This window comes from Solanum lycopersicum, chromosome 6 (assembly GCF_036512215.1).
Source record: "Solanum lycopersicum chromosome 6, SLM_r2.1".
Classification (NCBI taxonomy): domain Eukaryota; kingdom Viridiplantae; phylum Streptophyta; class Magnoliopsida; order Solanales; family Solanaceae; genus Solanum; species Solanum lycopersicum.
Window position 1 is genome coordinate 8138585 of NC_090805.1, and position 12716 is coordinate 8151300.

Here is a 12716-nt window from a genome sequence, read left to right on the forward strand (position 1 = left end):
TATGATGAAATACTGAGAAATTGATTATATTATATGATGTCTTGGTTAAATGGTGAGTTGCATGTATTGTATAGTTCTTATAATGAATTGCTCTTGAGTGGTATGGTACATCTTCTTGGTGGAGGTGTTTAATTGATGAAATTGATATTACATTGTATGTTTTGTGAGTGTGTGTTTGAAGGCCTAGTACATGAAATGAAGTAAAATTGAAGATAAGTCTTGTTTTGTGTTTTTGTGAAGTTGAATAGTATGTTTGGCTTAGATTATGCCTATGTAAAGTATATGACTTTGTGAAGTATGTTAAGTGTGTAAATTAATGAATGTAGATATAAAGAATGTATGGAAACTAATGTTAATGAAATGATTCTTATATGTAAGATGTTCTCACAAGTACACACACATTTAAATGAATGTATGAAGTTAAATTGAGTAAATAGAGGAGTTTTGAGGTGCACACTCTTCGTGAGTTGAGATTAATTGTTTAGTACCAACCTCACTACATCCTAAGAGATTTCTAAGATAGGTCGGAGGATGAATGCCCTTCGACAGTTAGCCGCTTACCAACTAAAAGATGTGGCTCAAGTGTGGTTTGAGCAATGAAGGATTGAGAGACCCTTAGAGAGAGGTCCAGTTTATTGCGAGGAATTCAAAGAGGCTTTTCTAGATAGGTTTTTCCATTAGAGTGGAAAGAGAATAAGATTGTTGAATTCGTGAACATTTGTCAAGGTGGAATGAGCGTGCAAGAGTACTCTCTCAAATTCACCGAACTCTCTAAGTATGCCCCCGACCATGGTAATTAACCCTAGGGCTAGGATGAACAAGTTTGTGATGGGACTGTCTAGCTTGGTGGAGAAAGAGTGTCGTAAAGCAATGCTTCTTAATTACATGGATATCTCTAGACTCATGGTCTATGAACAACAAATTGAGGAGTCAAAAATTAAGGTGATAAGGCAAGAGGGTAAGAGGCCTGGGTGGGATGATTCTAGTCACCAAAAGCATAAGAAGAGGTTCTATCACAAATATTCTTCCATGGGAAAAAAGGATAGGGCTCCAAACAAAAATTCCTAAGTGGTGGCCATTCTTTTGAGAGGACCAGGTGCCCTACTTGTGGAAAGCAACATTTGTGCATATGTCTTGCCGAAACGGATGGTTGTTTTGCATTTGGTAATAAGTGCCAAAAGATGAGGGACTGTCCTAACATCAAAGCAAGAGAGAAATAGGTCAAAAAAGCTTCCCTAGATCCTAATTCTCCAAAGAAGAACCCTTCCTATGGGATGGGAGCTAGGAAGGATAACTAATCCGGATTGATGTTCTTAGTAAGTCTTAACTCTTTATGATTTTTTTATGTTATAAAATGATTTTATGTGGTTTTATAGTTCATATGATCATGTCATCTTGATTAACAGCTCAAAGAATAATTTTTTAAAGTTTTGAGTATGTTGGGCAAGTAAACCTCACTGTAAAATTTTTGAATTTCGATAAAAAAATTCTTGTCTTGAATTAAATTTTCAATGTTTTAAAAGTGTTTTATATGAGCATGTTTAATGTTGTATAAGGTAGTTCCTCCATAGGAGAAGGTTAAGGATGAGTTTTGAAAATTTTGAAGTTTGCAAGAGTTGCCTATGTTTCTAAGTGTTTGAAAGTGTGAAAGGATGCTCCTTAATAAATTATGCTTTGATTTTGAGTGTGTTGATCATGATTTTAATGTGTTATGTGATGCTAACTGATTCCTTGTTGTTCTTGAAGTTTAAGTGTCATTCGAGGACGAATGTTATTGAAAGTAGGGGAGAATGTAACGCCCCAAAATGAACTAAGGTGAACTAGAGCCTCGTGAGTGTTTATTGAGTTAAATTTGTTTCAAAATGAGTTAATTTAGTGTTCTTAGGCAGTGTGTAAAGTTTGTTTAAGTTTGGAGTCAAACGTCCCAGAACGTCCATGACGTTCGGAAGATATGCCTTAGAAAGTGTTCTTGTGTTTTATTGTGTTTGAGTGAGTTTTACGTGTTCGTTTTGATTGAAATTGATTTGAGGTGTTCCTAAGACCAATAAGACTTAGTTTAACAGTTCAAATTCTGGTGATGACCCACCTATGACCCATAAGGAGCCCTAGATGAAGGGCCCAAGACTTGGACCAACATTACCAAAACAGTGCGCAATTGACAAGACAATCGACGTCCAGTCGACCAGGAAATGGACCGTCGACCTGGTCCATCATTTGGACAAGAACCTATTCAAGTTGGGTAGTTTCATGCCCAAAGAGACCTCACCAACGGCTCTTTCCTTTACAAATGGACCATTGGTTGATCCGTCGATGGTGGTCGTCCCAAAAGCTACAACGCTACCTGTTAAGTCTTGTGGTGTTTTGTAAATTCACCCCAAGTATTTTATGACCCTAGGATGATATTTTTAAGGTTTTTAAGTTATATTAGGTTAGTTTTAATTCATATACCTATACAAGACCCTTCACATCAAATATTCAAACTCCCTCTCTAAAGAAAACTCTCTCAAAGTCACCATTGGAGCTAAGATTCAAGGAGGGAAAGAAGGGGATGGTTTGGAAGTGTATATTCATCAATATTAGTGGTTTTACTTCTATTTTAGTTATTATATCAATCCTTGAACCCACTTCCAATTAAGGATTCATTTCCAAAATATTTCAAAAAGGGTTTTCAAACACTCGATTTCCTTTTATTTTTTATTTTAAGCATGGGTCTTCTTGTAAAAGTGTTATAATAATTTAAATATGTTTATTCTTGTACGAATTGATGATTTTCATGTTAAAAACATAATGTATTCATGTATAAGCATATTTCAAACTTTTAGCTTAAGAAATGGGTTAAATGAGCATGTTTAGATAAGGTATGAACTTGTGTTTTCTTATGTTGTTGTTTTGGTTTAGCTACTGCCCTAAGGGACATATTATGCTAAAAAATATTGAGAAATTGATTATAGTAAATGATGGCTTGGTTAAATGGTGAGTTTCTTATATTGTATAGTTCTTATGATGAATTACTCATAAGTTATATGGCCCACCTTCTTTGTGGCGGTGTTTATTTGATTAACTTGGTATTACTTAGTATTTTTTGTGAGTGTGGATTTGAAGTCCTAGTACATGAAATGAAGTGAAATTGAAGATAAGTCTTGTTTTGTGTTTTTGTGAAGTTGAATAGTATGTTTGGCTTAGATTATGCCTAAGTAATGTATATGACTTTGTGAAGTATGTTAAATGTGTAAATTAATGAATGTAGGTCTAAAGGATGTATAGAAACTAATGTTAATGAAATGATGCTCATATATAAATGTGCTCACGAGTACACACACACACACTTAAATGAATGTATGAAGTTAAATTGAGTAAAAAGAGGAGTTTTGAAGTGAACACTCTTCGTGAGTTGAGATGAAGTGTTTACTACCAACCTCACTACATCCTAAGAGTTTTATAAGATAGGTCAGAGGATAAATGCCCTTCGTGAGTTGAGATGAAGTGTTTAGTACCAACCTCACTACATCCTAAGAGTTTTCTAAGATAGGTCAGAGGATAAATGCCTTTCGTGAGTTGAGATGAAGTGTTTAGTACCAACCTCACTACATCCTAAGAGTTTTCTAAGATAGGTCAGAGGATAAATGCCATTCATGAGTTGAGTTGTGATGTTCACTAGCTATCCTTAACCTATTGTTTAACGTGTTTAAAATCTGTTGGGGTTATGTCTAGCACCGAGAGGATATGAAGAAAAGGTGGTTACACTTCGTGAGTTGAGTTGTTGTATTCCAATGTACCTCCTTATATGAGTAATCCTCATGATTAGAGAATGATTTACTTAGTAACAATCTCCTTATCCCTAACTATGTGCCCGCATAGGTTTTGCTATAGGGAAAGCCATGTAAAATCTAAAAAGAATAACCTTACTCTAGGCAAGTGAGGATCCCTTATCTAATAGGGGTTAATGTCGGGATTCCATGTCTAGCTCTGATGGTCTATGTTGGTGAAGCTAACCGTCCACAAAAGAATTAATTGAACTAAGTATACTAAAAGGACGTGCTACTTAGGGTAGGTGGTGGTATGAGACGTTATCTATTCATTGCACTAGGTAGAACCTTCTGAAAGGGAAAACTTGGTGCCAAACCTTCTAAAAGAATCTGATAATTTTGGGTAGGTTGTGGTATGCGACGCTATCTACTCATTGCACTAAGTAGGCATTCCGAAAGAGAACACTTTGGTGGTTTATTGGGTGTTCTTTTAATGTCTTGTCCTTGAGTTAGGGGCTTGTCCTCCCGAGGTGAGTAAGCCGAACGGGATGGCCTTGAGGATTGGTTTGGTGTGTGTTGAAGAAGTAATCTAAATACTTTCTTTATGTCTTACCCTACTGAGTCTTAGGATAATTGCGAGGTAGGAAAACTCCTACTGAAAGGAGTTTAATTTCATTTCGCTTGGCCTTGGAAGTTCACTCATTTAGAATAGGATAATTCAATGTAAATGCTTTAAATGATTCATTTTGATGGTTCAAAATAGTTCACTGTAAGTGTCTTTTGATTTCACTGTAAGGTTTGGGAAGTTACTGTAAATTGCCTCTTTTGTGTAAAATTATGGAAATTCTTCTCTATGTGTTAAATGATGTTCCTTATGATGTTTTGCTTCTATATTCTTGAATGTTTTACTTAAATTGCATGAAATGTTATTTTACTAAAATGTCCCTTTTCACATGTTTTTGAAGGTTGAAGGATAGAAGGAAGAGCTTGGGAAAGTTTTCTCTCAATGCAAAGTATGTTCTCATATATTCGAGGGCATAGTCTTTTTCTTAGTTTTCTTTTAAAGACTTATTAGGCATTTCTCTTTTAATGTAAAGTGTCGTGTCCCTAATTAATTATGTCGTGTCTTAAGTTTGTCTTGTTACGATAAGATTTCTTAAGTATTTATGAATGATTTCCTTTTTATTAATTTATTTGTGAAAAGTTTTAATTCTGCACTATTTTTCATGTCTTATGTAATGAACTATAGTTGAAGGGCTTGTACAAGACCCCAAAGGGTCAAGTACGCCCGGTCACGAAAGGAGGGTTCTCCTTAACTTTTAAGGGGTGCTTTCGGTTCTTGACACATAGACTTCTCATATATCAAAAATAGACTACAATTTTCTCACACAAACCATTTAAATTAGAGTACAAGATTTGGGACATGGCCCTTACAACATTACAATAAGTTTCATAAGATTATACAACATAGTCTTTAAAAGATAGGGAATAGAACAAGGTCTTTTGACTAATGAAATAACATAAACTAGAATTATAGGCTTTATTCTTCGAACATAAGGACTCGCCAACTTGGGAATCTATCCAAGTTTTTTGAAAATTGGCCTTGAAACCCTTCAATGGCCCGAACCTACATTATTGTTGAAATAGAAGAGAATATCGGTTAGTACAACCCATATGTACAAAGTATGTAAGCATATGCAAGTAAAACCTTTGAAAATATGCATAAACGAACATTTTGTTTATAAGCATGACAAGTTACTTTAAAAGCTTTCATGCATATTCCAATAAAATATACGAGTTTATAATCACAACATTCAGACATATTCATATACATGATCAAGAGTAACAACATAATAAAGCCATATCAATATTTCATGTTTTAGAGTTCATTTCATCAAAGCATTCCAAGACCGTCACTCACAATCCCAATCTAATCCAATTAGTGCAATTCTCATGTGAATCCCCATAACCCCACATACACCAAGTAAACTAGTAAAGGGACCATAAGTAATGCCTTTACTTCATATAACATCATGAAAAGTATATCAAACGTCATATATAGCATTTTAGACAAACATCATGTGTATTCAATCAAACCAACACCATATAGGATAAATATTATATACAACCAAAATTATGCATTTCATTCAATCGTAAGTACATAAAAACTCCTCCTAGGACTCCCCTCGAGGCCTACTTGTGCAATTCATAGGTTAGGTCTCATACCCTTACCTACACTAAGTAGTACCCCTTAAGTCACCCTAGTTAGTGTCCATATTATTAATTTCATTCATTCATTTTAATTTCGGCAAATCCGCCATAATCAACAATACACCATGTGAGCTAAATATGGAATCCGGTGTCATAAAATCCAACACTTAAATAAGGTGTTCTACTTGTCAAGCTAGAACTCATATATAATCGTAGAATCTACGTGGATCCACTAGCTAGTCTTCCTATGGGGGAATATAGTTAATGAACTAGGAGATTTTTACTAGAAAATCTATTTATGCACATTCACATTGTAGACTTCATCTCATGAAAACACTAGTGAACCTACCTTCCCTCTTGGGAAGGGACACCTCTCATTTTCTAGTTCGCTCGGTGCTAAGATAAATTTCCTGTTGGAAGTGTATTTAATTCATCCTTAAACAGTAATTTATGATATAAATCTTAGGAGACTAACCCCTTGTATAATCATGATCAAGGATGAGAAATTTCTTTCATCATAACCCAACATGTAGTGAGATCATCAAATCATAGTAATAGTAATAAGGTGTACAAGAGAATCACTTTCAATCTTTCATAAATACACCCCTATCATCATATAACATTTATTACATTCATAACATGCTATCATATTCATAATCTCATCATCTTTCTATCATACTCACATATTCATACTTCTATTGAACAACAACACCAAGAATAGACCGATATAATTGAAGTAAAGTATTCATAACGTTGAAAGTATCACCAATCCCTCTAAGAAACTCATTCAAGACTTCACCCCTAATTCCACAACATTTATCCAACAATTCAATGATCATCATCATATACTTGTGTAAGGGATATGCCCAAATATTGTACTATTTTAGATAGTTTAATGAGAGACGGTCTTATTAGACTAATTCATCTTACGTTGATTATGTTAACTAAACGAGAAGCATGTGTAAGCTTCATATGCGAGGAGTCTAAGTAATTTACATATGTATATACCTAAAGTAAGATAGAGGTCTATGTATACCTCAATATGTACGAAGTTTCAAGTTTTTTCTGTATTTTTGACCTATGAATTATATTATGATGAATGCTAACAGGCTAGTCTTAGTCCTTTTCGAGGACGACTATGCCAGTTGCGTTAATTTGGTGCTCCCCGATTATGACAAACTTTGTATCATAGTATGAGGTTAAATAATCTTAAAATTGATGTCTCACTAAACCATTTAAAGTAGATTTTTGTTCATTATTGTGAAGTGCACCACAATTATGATGAGAGGCTAAGTGATGCTTAGGAAAGTCTCACTTTATTGGTATTCTTTAAGTCGTGCCTCTATAGTCTTAAATTTGTCCTTATCTTCTAATCTCTTTCTTGTTCTTATAGGCAATGAACACAAGAAGGAACAATGCTTGAATGGTCAAAGAGTAGAATATGAATGAGGCGGTTCCCCCTCCGGCTCCTCAAAACCCTCAAGTTCCTATTGAAGAACGCGCTATGGCTAATGTTGAGATAAGGGCGGTCATTCATAGCTTGACCCAAGTGTTTGCTACTCAAGTATCTATGGATGCTAGGGTCCAAGTGAACCCCAATACTAGCACCACCGCATCAAGGATATAAGGGATTTCTTAATGATGAATCCCCCTATTTCTTTGGCTCCAAGGTTGAGGAGGACCCGCAAGGGTTCAGTGATGAAGTGTTCAAGGTACTAGATGCTATGGGGGTGTCTTCTCAAGAAAAGGTGGAACTATCCGTCTACCAACTCAAAGATGTGGATCAAGTTTGGTATGAGGAATGAAAGGATGAGAGGCCGGTTATAGAAAGTTAAATTACTTGGGGAGCTTTCAAGAAAACATTCCATGATAGGTTCTTTCCATTGGAACTAAGGGAGAGGAAAATGCGAGAATTCAGCAACTTACGCTAAAGGGTATGAGTGTAGAGGAGTATAGTCTCAAGTTCACTCAACTATCCAAGTATGCTCCTACTACTGTGGCGGATTCTATGGTCAAGATGAACAATTTTTTTATGGGGATATCCAATCTTGTGGTTAATGAATGTAGGTAGGCTATGTTGATTCCTAGCATGGACATATATTCTCTCATGGTTCATGATGAACAAATTGAGGAGCAAAAGCTTAAGCAAGTTGGAAGGGAGTTTAAGAGGACAAGGGCTATGATAAAAATTCTTCTAAGGCTAGATTTGAGGTACAATATAAGCCAAGGTTCAAGAAGAGGTTCCCCAATCAAATTCCTTCTACCATTCCAAGGGTCAACAAAGGTAAAGGGACTACACTCAAGCCTAAGGAGGATAAAGGTAGTGGTCCTTATGTGGAGATGTCTCCTTGTGCTAAATGTTGTAACAAATATGAAGGCAACTGCCTAGTCGGTAATGGAAAAATTTTATGGTTATGGCAAGAGTGTTCACATGAAGAGGGATTTTCCTTCGATAAAGGCTCAAGGGAGAGAAAATTTTCAAGCATAAGCAAGTGCTCCCAATCCCGATGTTCTTAAGAAGAATCACTTTTATGGTCTCGCTCTAGAGGTGAACAAGAGGAGTGTCCAGATGTCATCACCAATATGTTACAAGTGTTCTCTATTAATGTCTATGATTTACTAGATTGGGGTGCTACTTTATGATTTTTAACTACTTTACTAGCTAGAGATTTTAATGTGTTAACCGATGTCCTAATGGAACCTTTATTGGTTACTACCCCGTTGGGTGACTCTGTTGTGGATAGAATAGTTTTTAGGATTTGTCCTATATCATTTCCCAATAGATTTACTTTGGTCGACTTGGTAAAACTTTATATGGTTGATTTTATGTCATCTTCGGGATGGATTGGTTGCATGCTTGTTTTGCTTCCATAGATTGTATAACAAGAGTAGACAAGTTCCAATTCCCAAATGAACCCATCTTAGAATGGAAAGGGGAAACTCAATCCCTATAGTTGAATTATTTCGTGTCTAAAAGCTTATAGAATGATCTCTAAAGGGTGTCTCTACCATTTTGTACGAGTAAAAACCTTGAATCTGAAGTTCCTCCATTAAATCTCATGCCCGTAATGAGTGACTTTTTGGAAGTCTTTCCCGATGGCTTGCCCAAAGTTCCTCCCGAATGGGAAATAGACTTTGGCATAGACTTGTTGCGGATACAAAACCTATCCCAATCCCTTCTTACCGGATGGCTCCGGCCTAGTTGCAAGAACTGAAGCTTCAACTCAAAGAGTTACTTGACAAGGATTTTATAAGACCTAGTATTTATCTTTGAGGTGCTCCAGTGTTGTTTGTAAAGAACAAGAATTGGTCCCTTAGGATGTGCGTTGACTATCGTCAACTAAATAAGACTATCACTAAGAACAAGTATCCTCTCCCAAGGATTGACAATTTGTTTGATCAATTGCAAGAGGCCAGCTACGTTCATAAGATTGACTTGAGGTCGGGTTATCACAAACTTAGAGTGAGAGGAGAGGACATACCTAAAACAGCATTCCTAACGAGGTATGGTCGTTATGAGTTCCTACTCATGTACTTTGGTCTAACAAATGCCCCGGCGGCTTTCATGGACCTAATGAATAGGGTGTTCAAAGATTACCTTGAATCCTTTGTGATGGTATTTATTGATGATATTTTGGTGAACTCTAAGAGTCAAGATGAACATATGGATCATTTGAGGGTAGCGTTGAAAGTCCTTAAGGATCACCAACTTTTTGCCAATTATAGCAAGTATGAGTTTTGATTGAGATTGATTGTGTTCCTTGGTCATATTATCTCATGTGAGGGTATAGAGGTTGATCCATGAAATACAGAGGCAGTTAAGAATTGGCCTAGACCATTGACTCTAACCGACATTAGAAGTTTCTTGGGTTTAGTCGGGTACAATGGAAGCTTTGTGGATGGGTTTGCATCCATTGCTTCTCCTTTGACTACCTTGACCCAAAAGAGAGTTAAATTTGAGTGGTCGGAGGCATGTGAAAGAAGATTCCAAATATTGAATGATAGGCTTACCTCCGCTCTAGTGTTGACTTTACTAGAGGGTACCAAGGGTTTTGTGGTATATTGTGATGCTTCCTGAGTGGGATTGGGTTGTGTCCTTATGTAACATGGTAAGGTAGTTGCCTATGCCTTTAGAAAACTCAAGACGCATGAGAAAAACTACCAAACTCATAACCTTGAATTAGTGTCCATAGTGTTTGCCTTGAAAATGTGGAGATATTACTTGTATGGTGACCATATTGATGTATTCACCGACCATAAAAGTATTCAATATGTGTTCACTGAAAAAGGAGTTGAATCTCCGACAAAGAAGATGGTTGGAAATCTTGAGGGATTATGTCATGAGTGTTCTCTACCACCCTGACAAGGCCAATGTTGTTGCGGATGCTTTGAGTTGTATGACCATGGGAAGTGTGTCTCATGTTGAAGATGGTAAAAAATACCTAATGAAAGATGTTCATATGTTGGCTCGGTCGGAAGATTCAACTAATGGTGGTTTTGTGGTCCACCCTAACTCTGAATCGTCTTTAGTGGTTGAGGTAGAGTCTAAGAAACATCTTGATCCCTTATTGATGGAGTTGACAGAATCAGTCCTTGGCAAGTTTAATGAGTCAATCTCCCAAGGGAAGATGGTATAATAAGGTACAGGGATGATTGTGTGTACCAGATGTGGATGATTTGAGGAATCGAATTTTAGAAGAAGCTCATGGTTCCCAATATTCTACACATCCGAGTGCCACCAAAATGTACCGTGACTTCAAGAGGTCTATTGGTGTGTCGGTTTTAAAAGGGACATAGCGGATTTGTGGTCAAGTGTCCAAATTGCGAACAAGTTAAGGTCGAGCATCCAAAGTCGGATGGTTTGACTGAAGTAATGAATGATCTTACTTAGAAGTGGGAAGAAATTAATATTGACTTTGTTGTTGGGTAGCCTCGAACCCGTAGGCAAAATGACTCAATTTGGGTTATTGTAGATAGAATGACAAAATCCGCTAACTTTATTCCCGTCAAGTCTACTTATTCAGTGAAGGATTATGCGATAATATACATTAATGAGATAGTGATTTTACATGGGATTTCTTTTTCCATTTCGCATCTCATTTGTGGAGATCTTTCCAAAAAGAGTTGGGTACACAAGTAAAGTTAAGTATCGTTTTTCATACCCAAATTGATGGTCAGTAGAGCGTACTATTCAAACCCTTAAAGACATGTTAAGAGATTGTGTGATAGATTTTAAGTGCACTTGGGACAATCACGTACCGTTGATTGAATTCTCTCATAATAATAACTATCATTAGAGTATATCAATGGCACCTTTTGATGCACTCTATGGTAGATGATGTAGGTCATAGATTGGGTTGTTCGGGGTTGGAGAGTCTTCCCTACTTGGTCTCTAAATAATCTATGAAGCCTTAGAGAAGGTTTGGATGATAAGGGATCGGTATAAACAGCCTATAGTTGGCAAAAGTCCTATGCCGACAATAGAAGAAGATATCTCGAATTTGAAGAAGAGGATAAGGTGTACTTGAAAACTTCACCTATGAAAGGGGTGATGATATTTGGCAAGAAGGTGAAGTTAAGTCCCCGGTATGTGGGTCTCTATGAAATATTGCAATGGGTTGGAAAGGTTGCGTATGAGTTGAAACTATATAGTGAACTAGCTTCAGTTCATTCCGTATTTCATGTCTCCATGCTAAAAAAGTGTATTGGTTATCATATATTCATCCTCCCCATTGAAGGGTTAAGTGTGGATGAGATTCTTTCCTATGAAAAGGTTTTGGTGGAAATTCTAGATTGCTAAGTTAAGCGGTTGAGGAACAAGGAGGTGGTCTCCTTAAAAGTCCTCCGGAGATATCACCTTGTTGAGAGAGCTACATGGGAGGCTGAGGCAGAAACCTCACCTATTTCCTCAAAATTCTAGCCAAAATTTACGTTAGTAATAAACCTAAAATAAACTAATAAATAATGTTGAGTTTGGCTTGATTTGTTAAGATGTGCATAATTATGGTAGAGGTTCATGCTTAAATGAGTTTTCTTGTATATATGCTCTTTTGCTTAACTTGCACTTATTTGTGGTTTTGTTTATGGTTGCTTTTATGAAATGATATTGAGAATATTAATGAACCTTTAAAAGAAGTTGTGCAAAAGTGACTCTTGATGTTATGGAGCTCATGTTGATGTTGAGATAGTAGTTCCTCATGTGGTTAAGTTGAGCTCTTATGTGAAGTAAATTGTGATCAGAGTTGCTATGTGTAAAAATGCCATGTCCATGTGTTGAATGGAGTTCTGAAGTACTCCTATGATCTGTGACACATAATGTTGTTATGTTGTTGTGCTGTTTGTTGGGCGGCTAGTATTGAGTCTATCCTCTCCCTACAAAAAGATTTCAGTGTCATTCAGGGACAAATGTTGCTAAGGGTGGGATAATACAACACCCCAAAAATTCATGACATGGTCTAGATCATCGCATGATGAAGTAAACCTTAAAATATTATTTCTAAGTCTAACTTAATATGTTAAAACTAGTTAGGAAGTGTTAGTTTCAAAACGTCAAGAAACGTCCAAGACGTCTAGAAACAAGTGCAATTGAACTAGTAAACTTCCTTAGGTTTTGTGAAGGTTTTGAAGAGTTTTATTGATTCTTAAACTTGTAAAAATAATTTAAATAGGTAAAACCATGTATAAATGGTGAAAATGTCTAGGTCCGATGATATACCGTGGTTTCACGGTATACTTAATACTTTTTCCTTAAGTTTAGTG